General features: G+C 37.1%; 1 long non-coding RNA gene across 1 annotated transcript in view; it reads right to left on the bottom strand.

Moving 5' to 3' along the window:
- Positions 1-14,498, bottom strand: part of LOC150060656 (uncharacterized) — a 28,268-nt gene extending 13,770 nt beyond the window's left edge. The window contains exon 1 of the long non-coding RNA XR_016536137.1: positions 14,182-14,498. This is a non-coding gene — a long non-coding RNA (uncharacterized LOC150060656). The remainder of the gene's footprint in view (positions 1-14,181) is intronic.
- Between the last annotated feature and the right edge of the window lie 7,254 nt (positions 14,499-21,752).

Below are 21,752 nucleotides of genomic sequence, written 5' to 3' on the forward strand. Positions count from 1 at the left end.
TATACTTTGAGGAGAGACATTATGAAAGTATATACTACATCCAAAGTCTATTTTACTCCTAATAATTAGAACTGGATGAACAGCTAAGAAAAAAAATTCATATTAAAATGGCTTCCGCTCCAACCTAATGTAGTTTTCCAAAGAATAATTGATCTTACATAATCATAACTGCCAGTTTATGTCGCAAAAGTGACATTTGACACTTTCTTGTTCAGCAGTCAAATATCATCAATTAAAACATCATGGTATGGTGACATTTTCCAGTCAGTCTAATATTGTAAATCATGACATCACCTCTTCCCTGAAGCCAGAAGGTGGAGGAAAGAGAGTGGGAAAGTATGAATGATGGAAGTGAACGATCCCCTTTGATTCTTGCTTTCCCAGGCTCTAATTATAATTTCTAGGGTGATTATTGAAAGTAATAATAGAAGACTTCATAAAAATCATTGTGGAAACCATAAGAACAAATGGTACATTTTTCTTTTTCCTTTAGTTATGGTCTACTATCCCTAGATGGTGATAACAAGAATATTATTTCAGAACTGACCTGTGAAATAGCTGTTGTTAGAACTCCCTGGAAAATAAAGGCAAGAAAACTTTGAGTTTGGGCTTGAATTTGGAATCATATATTCATGTTTCACCAAACCCATTTAAAAACAATTTATGTCAGGAAGGTTGCATATTACCTGTAGAACTAGGATAGGCTAACTACCTGTTTGTCACCAGAGACTCATAAGTACATACTGCAGAAAGCTAGATGGGAAATAGATCTTTTAAGATGGAAGGCCCAAGCCCCAAAGAAAGAACATGCATTTTTGTCCATTGAAAACACTGTATTTCCAGGTAGAAAGGAGTCATTTTCCAAATGTTTACTGACTCCCTGCTGGTAGCTATACAGCTGAATTGAAGAGGACAGGGGAAAACATGCCTAAAATCACAAAGCAAAATAAGCCTAAGAAAGTGTTCTTTTCTGGCCAGATGTCAGTGTTTCCCACCTATAACCATAGTTACACTGGAAACTGAGATCTGAGGATCTTGGTTTGAAGCCAGGCAGGCAGATAAATCCAAGAGATGCTCATCTCCAATAAATCAGGAGAATATTGGAAGTGGAGGTGTGGCTCACCTGTTAGAGAGCCAGCCTTGAAGTGAAAAGTTAAGTGAGAACACAAGGTAAGTTTAAATCCTGTTACACACACAAACACACACATAGTCTTCTACAGTCATATAGGCTCACCAAGGTCAATGCTAGGTTTGTCCCCTCATGTTTGAGTGATGCTAAAATCTGTATCTCCTTTTCTTTCTTTTATATTTGAAGACCTTTCTTCCCTTTTAGGGTATGCTACCAAGGAAACCTCAGCTCCACACTTTTTAAGTTTATTTATATATTTATATAATTGGCTCCACACTTTTCAAGTTTATTTATACATTTATATAATTAGCTATGTAAGTGCCATGAGAATTTGCTATTTTCTTTTAACATCATGCAGGGCATCCGGTGGCAAGAAACAAACTCCATTCTTGAATTTTACTGGTTTGGTCATGTCAGAGTTACATATTTTCTTTTAAGTTAATATATATTCAAAATTATAAAAAGAAAACCAAGGTGGGGGGTGGGGGGACCAAGACATGTGAAAGGGTATCAATGTATGTGAATTAATGCACCTTCTATCTGGCAAATATCATGTAACCCTTTTATTAATTACAATAAAAAATATTTTTTAAAAAAAGAAAAGTTCTACTTTAAAAAAAATAAGTGCCACCAGAAGGAACATACCATAGACCTCTGCTGTTTGAGTTTTCAGTCTTTGTGCACAATTTTTTAATTCATTGAGCTAGGGACATTCTCACATCAGTCGCTGGGAAAGCAAAGAACATATGGACTAAAATAAAAGCGAAACAATCAAAAAATCTTCTTGATTTGAATGTTTTTACTGCACTGAATTAACAAATTCAGTTTTATCTTGATTTTGATTAACCATGACAAGCAAGATTCTGCTTCCACTGCCACTGGGCAGAGCCACACATCACAGGACCACAAAGCCTGTGGTTAGCTTGCTTAGTTTGGTTCTGGAATATTGAAAACTATACATTTCAAGTTCATCTTGCAATACTTCTTAATGGATGCTTTGATGTTATATGAGAAAATTTTGGTAATTTTCCTAAGATTTAAGAAGATAAAATATAAGACTAATTTTGTAAAATATCTTATGTATGTTTTCTAAAATTATAGTCAGATTATGAACTTTCTGATTTTAAAAGCGATTCCTCCTTTTTCATTTTATAATTGAAATAATGAATTTACACATTTATGAGGTAGAGTATGATAATGCACATATATAAGGCTTGGTAATCAAATAATTCACATTTTCATCTCCTTACACACTTAGCTTTTCTTTATGTTAGTAACCTTCCAACTCCTCTCTTCCAGTTCTTTGTAAAACACACAACACCCTTCTGTACATCATCTTTATAGAAAAAGTATAGTAAGAAAAACATAGTAATCATGTTTGTGCTATAGCACATTAGAACTTATTTTTAACTACTAACTGATGACTGGGATTTTTCTGGAAGTATATAAATATCCCCATATATATATACAAATTTCCATTGAGGAGCAAGGCTATTGATTTTGTAAAATATATATTTCATAGGATACATCAGAATGAGAGTACACACATGTTTAGTTTTGATAGTGAATGAATTCAACAGACTTTACAGAGTATACTCCAAGTTTCCAAGGAACTTTATGAACATTAGAGTATCATTAAATCTTCTTACTCATTTTTTTCAAAGATTAGAATTTGGGGAAGGAAAGGTGACATAAAAATTAGTGTTTGAAAAGCTTCAATTACACCTGAAGATTTTTTAAGAGCAAATATATAAGTATTTGCATAAATAAGATATCATCATGAAAATGACATTAAAAAATGGAGCGAAATTTTAAGCAAATATTTATAAATTGTTGGAGCTACCTTAGGTCTCCTCTTAGGTTGCAACTTGCATAGATAGATTTTGTCACTCATTTTTAATTCAAAAGTTTTTCCCTATGAATATTTATGCAAAGACTTCAGTTACTAAGGAAATTTCCACTCTGTTGGAATTATGCATCCCTATAGTGTACCCAAGAAAGGTGAGCAGTTAGAGGTGAGAAAAGAGACTTCCTGACCTTTTGGAAATAGCAAGCTACACTGGATTAAGCATGGTTGTAGGTTGGTGAGGTGTGATTACCTCAAAATCATCTCTGTGAAACAATTAGCACGCAATGGATTTGATGCCAGGCCTGCGGTCGTTTCAAACGTTCATGAGAGCATCTTGCTCAGTCTTGAAACTAAATCATTTATAATTCTTACAGAAGGTGTTAGTGAGAACACCACGTGTTCCTGCTACAAAGCGCAGATTCATTTACAGCTGTGTTTGTCAAATGGGTTGTGCACTCAAAAGTGCAAGAATGGAGGTGTTTGCTGGGTGAAAACGCCCTCCCTAGACATGTTCCCTGAACCATCACATGAGCTGATACAGGGGGAGCAGACCAGCCTCTTTAGACCTCAGATCTTCAGGCAGAGGGTAATGGACTCTTGGCTCCTATTTTCCCACAGCCAATTCTTTTAAAAACAGAATGGTAGGCAAAAGGGGATGCAAGAGCGAGTGCATTGAATAATTGTACATTTTTGTAAATCACTTCAATTTCTTCCTTGCTTTTTTTAAAAATAAAACTTCCTCAAGTGGAAGTGTCAGTTTTATTTCTTCTTATTTATGCTCCTGACAAAATTTAGAAACTCTTTCTTAGGGGGAAGCTACCTAGGAAACCTCAATAATCTGTTAGTTATAGGCAGGTGGTTGTTGTACAAAGGGAAGATCTAAATCTTTATTTTAGAGAAGTCCTCTTAGCCACTGTTGACAACATACATGAATAATTTTAAGAATATACAACGAATCACAAATAGTTTACCTGTCAAACTATTTTTTTTAAATTGATTATATACTGTGGACTTTGAAGATAGGGTTTGGGTAGAGTGATGCTAAAATGAAGGTGTGAAACTTCATTTTTATAAGAACAACTGCTTCTTTAACTCAGCAGGACAAAATCAGTATTTGTCTTCAGTAGTAAACAGATACAGGCTGATATATAAACAAGAGCTACTTATTCAGCAACTGGAGTAGAATCAAGTAACACAAAAAGAGATTACTCCCCAAAAGGTGTCTGAAGGATTGTAAATGTTTACGTTCCTTGAATAAAATGCAACATAACATTGTAAATATATTCATATTTATTTTTACTATCTATGACAGTACAGAGAATAAAACAACCTGGATAGACTACAAAAAAAAAAACACAGTGGCAGGTATTCTGTCCACAGGAAGACAAATAGCCAAAACAAGCATTATTAACTGGGAAAGTATTTACTGATAGCTCCTGAGTACCAAGTACTGTGTTGAGATTTGCCATATCTGAAATAGGTCTTTGTAGTTATACACCTAGCTTTTCAAATGAGAAATGTGTGTCAATGCTAGGAACAGAAACCTAACGAACAGAAACCTAACGCATTCTCAATGACCAGTCAGTAGTCAAATGATGTATGAACGTGAGTCTGATGTCAAACCTGCAACTTCTTTTCCCTACTTTATTACAAAAGCGAGCGGATGGGTGAGAATTTCCAAAGTGGTGACATTAACCAAGATATATTGTATTCATAAACTGCTTTGTTAAATTCCTTTGTACAACTATTTAAAGATAATAAAAATTTTAAATGGGAAAAAAGGGAGCATATAAAAATAGAAAATGATAGAAGACAATGGTCTAAAGGTGTCTTATTCACAACAATGAGGGGATGATAGTGGTCTTGGATGGGGGTGGTGAGGAGAAATAGTAACATTTCAGGAAAGGTTTGTTTTTTCATTTGAGTTGCACTGAGTAAAAGTATTCCGCCATTTACAGGAAAAAAATCGTGTCAATCATCCTGAATTTCCTTTTCTTTCTTTTCTTCTTTCTTTTTTTATTTTATTATTTTTATTGTAATTGTAAAAGGGTTACATGATATTTGCCAGATAGAAGGTGCATTCATTCACATACATTGATACCCTTTCACATGTCTTGGTACCCACCTTGTTTCCCACCTTCCCTTTCCTATTTCAAATAAAAAAAATAAACGTATATACTATATACCAGGTAACAAAGTCAGATGCGGTATCGATATGAGATTAACCGAAGGGCCAAAAAAGAGAAGAGAAATAACAGTACATTAAGAACAACAATCACACATATTCTAGAGATCCTTGCAGTGTTGTCTTTCTAAGAAATCTTCAGGCTTATTTGCTATGAATATTAACTGAATAAAATTGAAATATTAATCTTATGAGAACCTACCCATTGTCTTTTTTCTGCATTCACTTTTGTATCTGACAAAAACTGGTAAAAATTAAAAATTGAACTGTAGGGGCTGGGAGTTTGGCCTAGTGGTAGAGTGCTTGCCTAGCATGCATGAAGACCCGGGTTCGATTCCTCAGTACCACATGCATAGAAAAATAAGCCGGAAGTGGTGCTGAGGCTCAAGTGGTAGAGCTCTAGCCTTGAGAAAGTCCAAGGACAGTGCTCAGGCCCTGAGCTCAAGCCCAAGACTGGCAAAAAAAAAATGAACTGTATTTTCCAGGATGCGCTGTTGTTCACTATTGTTCAATGAATCTGCAAAGATCTGTGGCCCACTAATATAAAATCAGTATAAAAACTAATGGCCACAACTATCTTTGCACATTCTCCCTTTTCCTTTGTGGCTGATGCTGGAACAGGCTTTGAATTATGTCTAAGATTATGACTTTTCTCACATATTTCTCTGATCTTTTTTATTCAGTGTGTCATCATGTATTATGGTACAAAGCCTACTGAATTAGAAGCAAATGGGCTTTGTTGGCCCTCGTTCTTGTCCTTTGAAGTATGCCATCTCAGTTGGGTTAGTTCAGTGGTAGGACACATTGGGCCTCCTTTTTCCTTATCTGTCAGCTGATTAAGTTAGAAAACCACATTCAAAGTTGAACCCCTTACTAGAAAATGTCACTTTTGGAAAGTGTATTTGTGTGAGTATATAATCTAAAAGTATTTCATAAATCATAACTCAATGCCTTCCTGTTTAAGGTTAGATCCTTCCAAACTATGTAGCACATGTAACTATTATTTTTTTATTCTGAAATCAGCTTTAATAGCTATTCAGCTTAAATTCAACATGAATAATCTCACCCTTTGGAAAAAAAATCTCTGGGGCCAGTAGCTTTTCTTTAGCTTTTCTGTTCACTTTGTTTTCCCAAAGTGAACAGCATTTCTCTTCTGTAACATGTATAGTTTTGCAATAAACTCAGGACTGTTCTGAGGTTGTAAGCCTCATTATATTCACAGATTCACCTGCATGAGCTACTAGAACACATCTTCCTAGTCTGAGCATCTATCATCAGATGAATACATAAACAAGTTCCGTATAATCATGCAATAGGACAACAGTTGTGAAGTTAGTAGTAAAAGTAGTAAAGCTAGGAAGAAAATCACTTACACACCATTTGATTCCATTTATACATAATTATAAAAAATGTGAACTAATCTATGATGACAGAGAGCAGATGAGTAGTTTCCTGGGCGTCAGTGGGAGATGAGGTTGGGATGTACATGGATGGGTAGGAGTGAGAAATTAAGAAGGACAAGAGTAAACTCTTGGAAGTGATTGACATGCTCATTATTCTGATTATGGTAACAGTTGATTTCACTGATGTATATATGTCAAAAATTATTACATGGCACACTTTGAGTATGTGCAGTTTTCTGTATGATGTTTATACCTCAGTAAAGCCATTGAGGCTTTACAAAAGTGTTTAATTAGTGGGTTAGTGCATTCAATTCAATCCTGCAAAGATGGCTAGTTTCTAACTATGGATGTGCTACTTTAAAGTGAAATTTGGTATTATTAAAGAGAATGTGGGGAGGATAGGATCTCAGCCATGGGAGTCAAATGTTTAATTTCTCCTGATTGGCTGGCACAGCCCGCTGGATGGGCTACTGTGTGGGAAGAGAGGATGTCAAAGGTCAGTTTTGAACCGTTCTCAGACCAGGGCTACAGCCTCTGAGCAGGGGCTCCCCTGCTTGTACTTCCAGGAGGAGAGTCCTCTCCATCCTGCTGCTTCCATAGCAACCAGTAGCCACTGTAAGCTGTTGGAGTCAGGAAAATGCTCCTGATTTCTGACCTCTCCCAGGCTCCTTTACTGGAAGAGCCTCACAGCAAGGTAACTGGTGAGAAACCCAAAGGAAATACATTTGAGACTCCTCTCCCTGGCAGAGTAGAGCAAAACATAAAAATACAGGGTAAGAGACAGTAGTTAAATAACCAGCTGTGTCTACAGCGGTCACTACAGAGCAAGAACAGACATAATGATGAAAATGGGAATAATATGTGATGGCAAAGAAGGAAAATCAGAAAAAAAAAGAATCCGTGGCCCCAGAAATCAAAAGGAGAGAATGTTTGGAAAGGAAATGTCTTCAATGCTAGACCGAGGACATGATCTAAAGGTAGGTGAATAGATCTGACAACTAGCTGAACTGATGGTCTTGCCTATCTGATGTGTATCTCTCAGCTATTGTAGGAATGGATGACACATTTCAGGAGAAGTCTAACCTCAGGAAATCAAGAAGGGAGCAAATTACTCCAAGTAGACATTTTGCCAAGAAAGGTGGGAAGTCCAGCTGCTTATGAGCCTCACTCAGATATTGCGACTGCTATTGCAATTGCTGGTTTTACCAAAGAAATGTTTCCTCCCAAGATCCCCTTAGAGGCAGGCAAGTTGGATGGCTGATCAGCAGACCCCAGAATGTCTTTAAAAATGCTACCAGATGAGCTCATTACAGAATTCAACAAAAGATGCAGAAGATCGGGTTTTCCCGGAAACACTGACATACTTCCAGAATAACCATTAGCTCACTCCCCTGTTCAATCATGGTGTAGTCAGTCTACTTGACTTTAACTATGATTCTTCTCCATCCAAGTCTCACCCCCTTTGTCCTTTGCTAGGTTTAAAGACATCCCAAGAGAAGGATTCTCTGACTTGGCTTTTCCAGTTCAACCTTTTCACAGCACCCTCGCTAATTAATACCTGCCCTGGGTCAGCCTGGAGGGAAACACATTGAGCTCAGAGATTTTCATTTTAATGTTGAAGCCCCAGGAAGGAGCAAAGCAAATTTATACTAGTGGATCTAATTGCTACAAAGGTAATTCTGCAAAGATGGAAATCAGCTGAAAGATTAACACTGCTACACCAGCTTGAGTGCTCTGGCTAACAAAGAGAAAATAATGTTTCAATTAAATGAAAAGATACTGAATTAGGTAGATTACTCAGGAGACCAGTAATGGAATACAAAGCCTTTCACCTTCAGGTCACCATTACTAATCTGGTCCAGGGCTGTTCTAGACTATAGTTTTGAGGAGCTGATGGCTCACCCCAGCCCTTGCTGTCTGTAGCACATGATAAACTGGTCTCCCAAAGCATCCACATCAGCCTCTGAGGTCACAGCAGTTCACTGAGGATGGAAGAGGAAGGGAAGTGCCTTGTTTGAGAGGAGAGGTTGAGCACGAGGGCAGTAGAGGGGAGAAAGCAGACAAGAGAGGCTGCTGCAGAGAAATTGGAATAGGGGAGAGAGGTTATTTCAAAGTGAGGGAGCCATGCAAGTGGGAAGAAAATGGCATTACAGTTCTCACAGGCATCAGTTCCCCATCTCCCATCCCCAAATTTAGATTGGGATAGAGTGATGATGGTGATTGAAGATTCATTATGTGTATGATGAGAAAGCATGGACGTTTACAGTAAAAGTCAAAAATTGGGGATTAGGGCATATTGAGAAAAAGCAAGTTGTGACATCACTTATCACTTTCTATCCTAAGGCTTATCTTACTCCACAAAATACGGACACATCCAGATAAATATGATACAAGGAGATTAGTATAATTCTTGATGTGAGTACAGGGAAAGTCCTCCATGATAACAGAAGTTATGTGTGACCTTGGGTCCCCTGCTCTTCACGACCTAGATAAGACAGTCTCAGACTTGACATCCCATACTTAGTGGGAGTCTTAAGAAGTCCCCAAGATTGCTGAACCTTCTCAAGAGCTATATTCTCATGATTATTTCTGAACTGAAATTCCCACTTGTCCTGAGTCCATTCAGTAGGTGAGTAATCTCGTTGTTCAGAGCCTGCTGTTCCCAAGAAGACTTGAATGAGAAATGAATTTCTTTCCCTCCCTACTTCAATCATTTCACTGTCCAGATAGACTTCATTCTAATAGAGATGAAGGAGGTGTTTATATTACAGCAGTGCAGACCCCAAAGGGGATTTATGAGTCTCCCTACACTCCAGTACTGGGGACATTTTACTGTCCCTTCACGAACTCTGTTGTCAAAGTCTGCTCTTGTCCACTGGCTTCTCTTCTCTTCTTTTCTCAACTGATCCTCAAAAAGGGCTCCAAAATCTCCACATTGTTCTGGTTCCCTTGTCATTCCTACATCTAAGATGATCTCACAGAGTCAGTCAGTCCAGGCACAAGACTCCACCCTCAAGACCAGGTAGGGTGAGTTTTCAAATGCTTTTCTTCTTCCCAATTAAAGATAATATCGGGAAAAAAAACAATTTCAAAAATAGCCCAGCAAAAGGAACTTCCTGACTAAGTTCATTTATAAGATGTAGGAAAAGAAATGTGGGCATGATTTGGGAGCTCAAATACAAAACCACAGATTAACTATCCTCCATAGAAATCTAGAAATAGAATTTGGGTGCAATGACCATAGATTGTAACAGGGACTATTAATCAATAAAGAAGAGATGAGGCCATGTAGCTAGAAGTAAAGTCACATCAGGATTATAAATCGATAAATCAAGCTTTCAATTTGAATGGTTTGGGGAAATTTAGTGAGACAGACTGATTCTGAGTAGCATTTGAATGTGGTGGGGGAAGATTGGCTACCTCTTCATACAGGTAGAATTTTTTCAAAGGAAAAAAGTCTAGAAACTGAGGAGAAAACAAAAATCTGTACATCTCAACATCTGAAGGTATTTTTTTTTCAAATACACTATTGAAGGCTCAAGGTATGGAGCTCTAGCATTGAGAAAGCACAAGGACAGTGCCCAGGCCTTAGTTCAAGCCGCAGAACTGGAAAAAAAAAACAATCAATAAAAAACAAATTCAGGTTCTTGTTGGGCAGTGATGTCTTCTGCTTTTACTCCTAGCTACTCAGGGGGCTGAGATTTGAGGATTATAATTCAAAGCCAGCATCGGTGGGAAAGTTTATGAGTTTGTTATTGACAATTGACCATTAAAAAGCTAGAAGTGGAGCAGTAGTCAAGTAGTAGTAGAGTACATGAGACCCAAAGTACAATGGTACTGCCAAAAGAAAAAAATATATATATATATAATTTTCCTTTCTCCTTCTTTCTTTCCTTTTTTCCTTCCTTCCTCCTTCCCTTTTTTCCTTCCTTCCTTCCTTCCTTCCTTCCTTCCTTCCTTCCTTCCTTCCTTCCTTCCTTCCTTCCTCCCTCCCTCCCTCCCGCTCTCCCTCCTTCCTTCCTTCTTTCCTTTCTTTCTTTCTTTTTTGGTCCTGGGGCTTGAACTCAGGGCTGAGGTGCTGTCCCTTAGCTTCTTTGTGCTCAAGGCTACTATCACTTGGGCCACAGTGCCACTTCGGGATTTTTTTGAAATTAGATTAGAGGTAAGAGTCTCATAGAGCATTTCTATCCAGGCTGGTTGCAAACCATGATCCTCAGATCTCGGTAGCTAGTATGGCAAGTGTGAAGCTCTGACACCTGGCTCAATTTTTCATGTGCTTTATAATATAATAGGAATGTATCTAAGCATATGGTAGTGTTTGAAATAACTTAGTTCTAATCTAACTCAATTTCTCATTATTCAGATAAAGAACCTGAAGAGAGAGAAAGAGAGTGTGTGTGTGTGTGTGTGTGTGTGTGTGTGTGTGTTGTGTGCAGGTACTGGGGCTTGATCTTAGGGGTTAAATACTATTTTTTAGTGTTTTCACAAGGCCAGTGTTCTACAAGTCACTGCTCTACTTCTAACTTTTTAATGGTTATTGGCAATAACAATCTCATAAACTTTCCCACCCATACTGGCTTTGAATTGAAATCCTCAGATCTCAGCCTCCTGACTAGCTAGGATTAAAAGCTGAAGCCATCACTGCCCAACAAGAACCTGAATTTCCTTCCTTCCTTCCTTCCTTCCTTCCTTCCTTCCTTCCTTCCTTCCTTCCTTCCTTCCTCCTTCCTGTCTGTTTGTCTTTACTTTCTTGCCAGTCCTGGAGCTTGAACTAAGGTCTGGGCAGTGCCCTTGCACTTTCTCAAAGTCAGAGCTCTACCCTTGAGTGATAACACCACTTCTGGCTTTTTTTATGTTTGTGGTACCCAGGTATGGGAATGTCTGATTTCATCCATGCTAGGCAAGCACTCTACTTCTAGGCCAAATTCTTGGCTAAGAACATGAATCTTAAGAGGCTGGTATACCTGGATCAGGAAAGAGAGCTATGCACTATGTCTGTCTACAGTATACTCTCATGGGTCTCATGCATTAATGACTTGTAGACTTGCAAGGGCAAAAATGATGTATGAATCCTGGGGAATGACAGTAAGGAGAATTTTTTAGACATATGTTTAAGCATTCTATGTCCCTGATTTGATAGGAGATGTAGGAGGGCAGTGCAAAGTTGACCTATAGATCACTGGTATAATCCAGCTGGGCTAAGTAAGACAGCTTTTCATTAGCTAGGGCTGTTGAAGTAGCTGGGGATATTTTTATTCTGGTAATGGAGAGATAGATATGGCCTCTGGGAGCAGTTCTAGAAAATCATACTTTCTCCAGATGCTCAGTTTGGGAGTGGGACAAATTGGCTTCAAGGCCAAGAACAACAAACATTACCACAGGCCAACTGGTCAGAGAGCTGAGGATCATCAAAGACCTGGAGTCTTGCCACTGGACTTCTGGGATTTTGTGATCATTCTCTATAGCAACCTGAAAACTCTTTGGACACCATAGCCATCAAAGCTGATAATAGAAGCCTCACAGATAGCCACAAGCCATCATTGGTGAACTCTCATAGTAATGTCCCTTAGTAGACACTCATTCCATCAGGCTATAAGACATCCACTGAGTGAAAGAGTCATCATTTACCTAATAATCTTCCCATACTCAGTGGGAGGTAATAGCATTCCTGCCCTGACACATAAACCAGCAGATAGCAGCTGAACAGAAAATATTTGGGAATATCTTTATATATATATGTGTATATATATATTCTATTCTTAAAATGCATGTCTCCATAATAGCATGTACTATTAATTTTTATTGAATGAGTGTTCTCAAAAATATAATTGTAATTTCATAATTATAATTTCAAGTATGAGGATTGAGGGTCTAAAAATTCAGAACATTAGGAATGTATTATTTCAGCAAATATTAATATCAACAATATAAATGCATCAAAAGCAAACTCAGTGGAAATACAGATATAGCCTAGAAAATATAGACAATCCTTGTTCATATCTGTAACACCAAGTCTGTGGAGAATCAGATTATCTGCCATGCTGTAGAAAACAATGAACTCATAAAATGTGTCTAAAATGCAAAAGGTAAAGACTGCTTTCATTCTTGCCTAGTTTTTAAATGATTCAAGCTTGTACTTCTTTTATGTAGACATTTGTCTTAATTAGGGAAATCTGAATTCCAGATCTTGCTGGCAAATACTGTTTTGCTAATTTTAGGAATTCATTTAGCTGTGTACTTCAGTAATGTCATTTGTAGCTAAATTTTTAAGACTAGCATTTCTAAAAATGGTTTATTTCAGCTTTGTGTATCTGTTTATATGCTAATTTAAATTATTAATTTGCTTTTCAGTGATACAGAAATATGTCATTGTCTATCTCCTAACAAGGATATATACAACTCTACCAGCTCTCAATTACACCTCTCTCTGTCTCTGTCTCTGTCTGTCTCTCTGTCTCTGTCTCTGTCTCTGTCTCTGTCTCTGTCTCTCTCTCTCTCTCTCTCACTGTCTCTCTTATTTTGTTGGTCATGGCCTTGAACTCAGGCCTGAGTCCTATCCTTGAGCTTTTCTGCTCAAGGTAAGTGCTCTACCACTTTGAGACAGCTCCATTTTGGATTTTCCAGTGGTTAATCAGATAAAAGTTTCATGGACTTTCCTGTCCTGGCTGGCTTTGAACTATGATCCTACATAGCTAGGTTTACAGGCATAGGCCACTAGTGCCCAGCAAATTAGTTAGGTTTGTTTTATTTTGTTTGTGTTTGTTGCAGGGCTTGAATTTGGGTCCTGAGCATTTTTGCTCAAGGCTAGCATTCTACAATTTTGATTGAGCTTCTAGGTAACATTTTCTCTTTCTGTCCACTTAACATTTTTTAGAAAGCATTTTGGCACAATTCTTAAAAATTCAGTAGAGATGAGTGAATGAAGAATCCCAAGTCCGGTGCTGACTGGAGAGGACGATGTGGCTTGGTCAATAAGATGCTCTAGAGGTCTCCTGCCAGCAGTGCATGCTTAGGTCTAATTCTTCCCCTTGGGAAGATCGTACATTGCTGTATGTTTTTGTGGGCAAGGCCACAGTTAAAAGTAAGGAGAACTGTTTCCTTCATTGTTGTCAGACTTTCCCCTAATAAAGGAGGAACTGGCCCTGCTGTATTAGTTTGCAGAAAAAGCTGACATGTGAGTAATGCTTTCTTGGTTGGATGGATCAGTATAGCAAATGCTGGGGGTCTTCCATTGTTGCCTTGAATGCTCAGCAAATGAGATGGTGTCATTACTGCCCCCAGTGACTTATCCAGCTCCACTTTTTGCTAGAAGACTAGTCAAAAAAAAAAAATAAAACAAGTAGTCATCCCTTGGAATCATGAATGGCTAACTTTAGGGCCTTCTGATGTCAAATTTCATGGGTGATCAAGTCTTGAACAAATAAAATGCTATTTGCATATACTCCATCCCTACTGACTTTAAACCACACCTCACTTACTGATAACATCTTAATACAATGCAAATGTTTTCTAAATAGATGCTATCCTGTAATGTTTGGGGCATAATGATAAGAAAAATGCTTATCTTCAATACAGACACAATTTCAACTAACAAATAATTTTGATTTGTGATTACCTGAATCAAGGATGTAGAACTTGACTGTATTTCATCCAACTCAAAGCTTGGAACCTGCAGAAGAAGATGGAGAGTGCACAAAAAGGTCCACCACCAGTCTGGCTTTTACCAAGGTCCAGCTATGTGACCCTAGGTTTGAGCAGAGTCACATCTCCACGAGTTGTAAGCTCCCCTGGGAAGTGAGAAGATGTTGATGACTGAAAGATGGAAGATTTTTATTTTCATTTTTTGGTTGTTGGTTTGTCAGAAAAGAGGTGATTGTCATCATGCTGAACTTTCCCATGTGCCTGTGTCTTTCTGTGTTGCCACCCACACAACCTTCCTTGGCTATCTATAAACATGGAATGCTAAAGTGATAGGCTCTCAGGATATATTGCACTAATACATCATCAGTATTGTCATTATAATGTATTAACACAATGCATCATCATAGGCCTGTCAGAACCATGATTTATGACTCCAAAATGTGTTGTGGTACAGCAAGACACCGGGGACCCCATTGACTGAATACTTGTTTATTTTTACACTTAAGGACTTTGAAAATAAGCTTCAGACTACTTTTCCTCCAAGTAGGGCTAGGAGAAGATTTTGAAAGGAGGACTCGATTTAAAAACACTGGAGGGGCCAATGGGTCACACTTAAGTTATAAAGGTTTATGTTTTTCTAGACTACGTTAAGTGCCACATCAAACTTCCACACTCCAAGTCACTTGGGTCTTGCTGGAAGACTCAGACATCTCCATGTTCTACTTCTGTTGAGAATTCTCTTATTCATGCTATATTTAAAAAAAGTAATGACAAGAGTAATGAATGAGATTATGGAAAGGAAACTTCCTTGCAAGTTAGCTGGGTGCTGGCATTACACATTACCTTTTTTCAGAGCCATCATGCTCTTTCAGAATGCTCTCAGTGAAGTCTCAAGCACATATTGTTTGAACAATATTCAACATGGTGACAACCTAAACGCAAAAAGTATAAGCCATTGTAGAAAAATACATGAGTTAGAAGTAGAGAATGCTAACAAGTTGAAAGTAATATTTTATCTCTCAATCTTAATAACCTTGTAGATATAATAGCCATGGGAGTCAATTCTTCCTGAAAGTCCTCTGGAAAAAGTGAACTCAGGGGTGAAGATGGCAACATATTAGGGAGCAGTTAAGAGAGACACATGATGATCACCCAGCTCTAGGGTACCAATTGTTCCCAGAAAGCGTTTTCCTTCACTTGGTCATTATAGCCTACTTTCTTAAATCTGAAGCAATATTAAACCTGGGATCTGCAAACTTGGGTCAATTCAGATTTTAGCCTTTACTGTGTATCCTACATCAACTCATCAATTTGTCTAACTAGCATCAATATCACTTACATTTGTGACAAAATCCATAAGGATCTAAAAGATCAAGAATGTCTTTGGTGAAAAATTCTTTAATCTTGGATCCATGAACCTGGAACACAAGCCCAAACCTGGCAGGTCAGTGCCAATGTCATCTTAAAGATATCTGTATTCTGTGACATACTTTTTCTCATTTTTTTTAAAAAAAGCTTAATGTAATTACAGCCTGGCCTAGCTTTTCAGGCTTAATTCGCCTCCATGTCTGGAAAGCCGGAAATGTAACTAGCAAAGAATTTGCTAACATGAGAGGCAGGGAATTTGCCAAGAGTTTGTTAATCTGAACGTTTATTTTTTTTGTCCAAATATAAAGGGAGTTTGCAAACTGGTTCAGATTAACCAGGTCAAGTTGTATATTTTATTAACTTTAAAACATTTTTTAAATCCTGTTCACATTGGGAAAAAAAAGAAATCTATAGAGTTAGACAGGAGTAATGTGGACGAAGAGAGGGCGTCTGCTCAATAAAAGTTATAAGGAGATATGTGTCAGCTGTTTCATTTTCACTTTCTGGCTTTAGCCAGAAACAGCTGTAACATATCTATGCTAACTCAAGTCTTTTATGACTTTTACTAACTTCTTTATTTAAGACTATCTTTTATTGATTTTTCTAAGGATTCTCACCCCAGAAAGCCCTATGATGAGGAGAAAGAACACACTTGAACACTCCATGGCACAATTACCAGCATGGATGGTTCCAAATTTTCACTAAGACTTGATCATTACCTTTGGGCTTTTTCTTTAGTCTACAGTGCTTTCCCCCAGAAAAGTGAAAATTACTGTCTTGCCATAAATACTACACTTCAATCTTTGAATCAGCCTCCATGAGTAGAATCCATCAATGGCTCCCCATTGTCCTAGTGATAATATTTAAGCTCCCTGGCATTCGTTCAACTGCTTTCATAAATAACCCCTTTTTAAATCACTTCACCCCTAGTCTCCAATAGGTCCATGTCTTAAATGCTGCATTTTTCCATTATTGAGCAACTGGCTGTTCTCAGCTTGACCAGCTTCTCTTTCAGGATTTTACAAACTGCTCCCTTCTTGTCCCATTTTCTCTGTTCCGAATTCTGCTTCATACTCCTTCCTCTCCTTGCAGGCCTTCACTTGAGCATCATAATCTGTTAGATTCTTTTCTCATTACCTCTTGACAGAAGCTAGCTGTCCTGCTAGTGTGTTGCTAAAGAAAAACTTGCCTGAATGAGCTTTCCATACTTCTGATCAAATTTTCCTGAAAGTAATACACTATGCTTGTGTCCTTGATGAGACAATTGGCCTATGATGCTATTTGGAATGAGTTTGTTTCTCCAGTACATTTCTCACTCATTAACATGGTACCTGGCATATTAAAGCTTCATATAAATATCTGTTATTAAATAAGCACAAAATCACGCAGCTGCTCCCAGCCCCAACCCCAGCTACAGCAGCTTCCTCAGCAGCCACCCTTAGAAGCTTTAGAAACCTTGGGCTCTACTAGCAGAGATTTGCAATAGAGCAAAATCTTGATACATAAGGCCATATAATGTGAAGCTAATTGAAAGGACCTCCAGGATAGTGAAACAAAAGCCATATAATGAATGATTGTTGTCCTTAATGTACTATGTTGTCTCTCATCTCCTTTGCTGTCCCTTGGTTATCTCATATTGGTATAGTATCTCACTTTGTTATCTGATATATTGAATTTATTTGTATTTGGATATTTGAAATTTGATAGGGAAGGGGGGAAAACCAAGACGGGTGGGGGGTGTGGGAGGGGAGGGAAACGGGTACCAAGACATGTGAAAGGGTATCAATGTATGTGAATTAATGCACCTTCTATCTGGCAAATATCATGTAACCCTTTTACTAATTACAATAAAAAAAAGAAGCTTATTTGAGCATCCAGAGGCCTGGCATCAGTTGTCATATCCTTCTTCCAGCCCTCCAAGCCTAATATACCTGCCACACTGTGTAGATACTCCTGGTGGCAGTAATAAAATACTTACTTTAAACAAAATAAGCATAAAATCAACTTTTAATACATATAATTATCTTTCCTTATCCACATGTGTATTACATGCTGTTTGGGCCAGTTAGCATCTAAATAAGTAAAGAAAAACACAGTGCACATTACATAGCCCAGTTGATTTGGAGAAGCTTTCAGTCACTCTTGTGTCATCATCCATTTGTGTATAATGAGCTGATTTGCTGAGTGTTTTCCTGCTTCCAGTTTCTGAAAAAAAAATTAAAAGAAGTTAAACTAAACCAAGAAGATCTGAGTTAAGAGACCTACAACAAGTTATGAAGCTGAAATGTCCATGAAAAAACAGCACCCATCTATGGAATGACCTGAAGCCAAAAAGATTTACAGCCTAATTTCATAAGGCCTTCAAAGGAGAACTCACATCACTGCTCAAATTTGCCAATGAAATAGAAAGGGAATGATTGCTACCAAATTCATTTTATGAAGTCTGCATAAAACTTATCCCCAAACCAGATAGGGACACATTAAAAAAAAGAACTATAGTCTCATCTCTTTGATGAACATCAATACAAAACTTCCACTAAAATTCCAAACAACCAAATTCAACAACTAACAAAATCATGCACAATGCTTAAATGACAAAAAAAAAAAAATTCCTCCAATGCTTAAAACTCTATTTTGGAGCTGGACCTATGGCCTAGTGGTAGAGTACTTGCCTAGAATGCATGAAGCTCTGGGTTTGATTCCTCAGTATCACATACACAGAAAAGGCCAGAAGTGGTGCTGTGGCTCAAGTGGCAGACCGTAAGCCTTCAGCAAAAGTGCTCAAGGACAGTGCCCAGGACCTGAGTTCAAGGCCCTAGGACTGGCAACAGAATAAAAATAAAAATAAAATCGTCTATTTTGTAAATGAGTAGTGAATGTGGTAATTTTTCTCTCAGAATCAATGTTTATGTTCTGAAGTAAATCAAGGAAAATTCTTATTTCCATACTTTAAAAAGATTTTATGCAAAATAACCTGCACATTTGACTAGCTTCTGTTTATTTTTTTTCCAAAACAAGCCACAGTTTTAAAAACACCAAATGGTATTAACTTTCAAATTTTTAACTGCTATATAAATTTGAAGATATAACTGTGGCTTAAAAATGAAACAGATAGAAAACATTTTCCAAACTATTCCTTATTCATTATTACATGGGCTTAAAATATTAATAAAATAAATAATTTACAAGACCTTAAACCACTGCCCCACACACTCTGTGTGATCTAAAAAATTGGGTAGGGGAGAAAAAGTGGATGAGCTTGTGGGGTTAAGAGCTACTTCTTCTCATCATTCTTCACCTAGAGCCACATCAATTTTAGTTGTTTTATTTATGCCTCCATACAATTTTGTTCCAACAAAGGATTTCCACAACTTAAAAAAAAATCTAAATCTACTGCCCTAAGGGAAATTAGGCAGCAGACGTAAAGAAATATAATATAGGTCAAATTTCATCACAACAAATACTATTATGACAAAAATCTCTATATAGCAAAAGATTTCGGAGCCTTAGGCAATAACCCATTTGTCTTAAGAAATATGCAATACAACAAAATAAAAGAATCCAGGCAATGTTTTTTATTATAACGGCCTTTGACCTGTATTCCTTGCTTGGTAGAAGAATGAATCTGTATGTTAGAATTCAATATTAGTTTTTTCCTCTAGATATAGCTACTTTCTTTTCAATCTCCTTGATGTCGGTCTAATATTTACAGTGAAATAAAAGGTTGGAGTAGTTAAAATACACATATATATTCCATAAAGCTTAAATGATTGTTCAGTGATTCTTAGAAGGAGAGGGACAACAATCACAAAAAAATAATACTGAGTCCTTCAGAAGAAGGGACTGCTAGCGGCTACCTGATGCCCATTCTCTTCTTCTTTAAACCTGAGTTTTATGTGCACACATAGGCATCTAAATATAACAGACATTCTCCAACCTTCCTTGTGCTACTAAATGCGGCCAGTGAGATAATGAAATGTCATATGAACTTCAGAGAATATTTACAAAAGACAGTGCTAGCAGAAAGGAACTGTCATCTTTCGTTCTGTCTACAAGGTAATCCTAATGTCTAAATATCTCAGTGTTATCTGTAAAAATTAGCAGTCCTTGAGAATAGAAATGAAGGGTTAGAAAGAGGAAAATCTGAAGACTTTTAGGGTCTTAAAGACTATGGAAATAGCCTGGATTCCCTCTCCATGTATAAAAGAATAAATAATTGGGTTACTAGCATTCAAACACAACTGACATATCTTTCTATTCAAATTAATATAGATTTCCTTCTGCTATATACTGGGTTACCATCCCTTACCTTGATCCATTCAAAAGATATTTTATAATTCTGCAGTGTACCAAGGCCGTTGCAATCACTTAATAGTTTAGCATGTGAGATAAGTAATATAACACTTCTTCCTGGAAACATTCTTCTGGTTATGGGGCTTGAACTTAGGGCCTGCGTGCTGTCCCTGAGCTCTTTTACTCAAGACTAGAACTCTAGCACTTTGAGCTGCTGCCCCACTTCTGGTTTGCTGGTGGTTAATTGGAGATAAGAATCTCATAGATTTTTCTGCCCCCAGGCTGGCTTTGAACCTCGATACTCAGATTTCAGCCTGCTGAATAGCTAGGATTACAGGTGTGTGCCACCAGAGCCCAGCTTTCCATATATATTTCTTACAACATAAAATGAGACTTTTTTCCATTATTTGATAACACATGCATTTTTCTTTTTTATTTTATTATCTTTAAGTAGTTGTACAAAGGAGTTGCCATTTAAAAAAGCAGTTTATGAATAAAATGCATCTTGGTCAATGTCATGCCTTTGAACATTGTCATCCATGCCTCTTCTACCCACCTCTTTCCTTAATTTTATAGGATATACATTGAAGTACTGACTGCATTCTCTTTTCCCTCTCTTTTCCATTCATCTAAATCTCTCCCTTTAAGCTCATTTATTTTGTTGAATTTTTAACTTTGCCTTTCTGAGGAATTACACTATTGGAGATTTCCTTTTAATATACCATATTTTAGTTAATATGTTGTGTTCACTTGTATACCACCTAATACATTTATTTATATATTTATAAGCTAATTCTAGCTTCCACATAAGACTTAAACATGAAATCTTTGTCTCTCTAGGCCTGATTTACTTTACATAAGATAATTTTTTCTAGATCTTCTCAATTCTTCACAAATTCTAATGGATGAGTAATAGTCCATCATATATATATGTATATATGATATATAATATGTGATGTTAATGAATATATACATATTCACATTTACATATTCATATTTTCTTGATCCATTCATTCATTGAGGGGTATCTGTGCTGATACACTACTATGTGGCTAAGAGTGTTGCAGTGAACATGGTTGTACTAATAGCTTTACTGTATTGTGTTGTGTAATCTTTTGGATAAATGCCCAGGAGTGGGATTGCTGGATCATCAGGAAGCTCTATGTTTAGTTTTTTGAGGAGCTTCAACACTACTTTTCAGAGTGTTTGAACAAGTTTTCATTCCCACTATCAGTGTATTAGAGTGCCTTTTTGCCATATCTTTGCCTGTATCTCTTACTTTTTTCAGAAAATGACCTAATGCATACATTAACTTTTAAAAAAGAACATCCAGTGTTCAGATAGCTGGACTTCTTGATTATCATGTATTTTTTGCTAATGATATTTCAAAAATTCTGAATAAGTGATTTCAAGTTTACTATAAGGGGTGTATGTTAGGATCGAATTGCTAAATAAATATGGCTTTCCATGTATGCTTGAATTTTATATAAACAGATCATTGTTAAAAATATACACAAAACTGTTCATGAAATAAACTTGTACTAAAAGAAATAATTTGAGTTCTCTTATTCTAAAATTTAAATTTGACTGTATATTCTGGGTTTTTTTTTTCACTTGTTACACCTGGCAATGTAAAATGATGTGTGGTAGAGTTGGAAAGTCAGTTTTATAGATCATGAGTTAGTGAGCAGAGAGGAGAGAGGAAAGTTAAAGGAAGAGGAGAACGAGAACTATAAGTTCCATGTTCTCTGTTAAAGTTCTTGAATAGACTCTCTTGCAAGTCTAATGAAATCAACAGGCTACTTGCTAAGGCCTAATAGTAAAATATTGATCATAACCTGTGAATCATGTTTAGATAAGTTTAGATTAGAAGGCTCATGTGAG

The sequence above is a fragment of the Megascapheus bottae genome, chromosome 7 (genome assembly GCF_031878675.1).
Source record: "Megascapheus bottae isolate mThoBot1 chromosome 7, mThoBot2.hap1, whole genome shotgun sequence".
Taxonomy (NCBI): domain Eukaryota; kingdom Metazoa; phylum Chordata; class Mammalia; order Rodentia; family Geomyidae; genus Megascapheus; species Megascapheus bottae.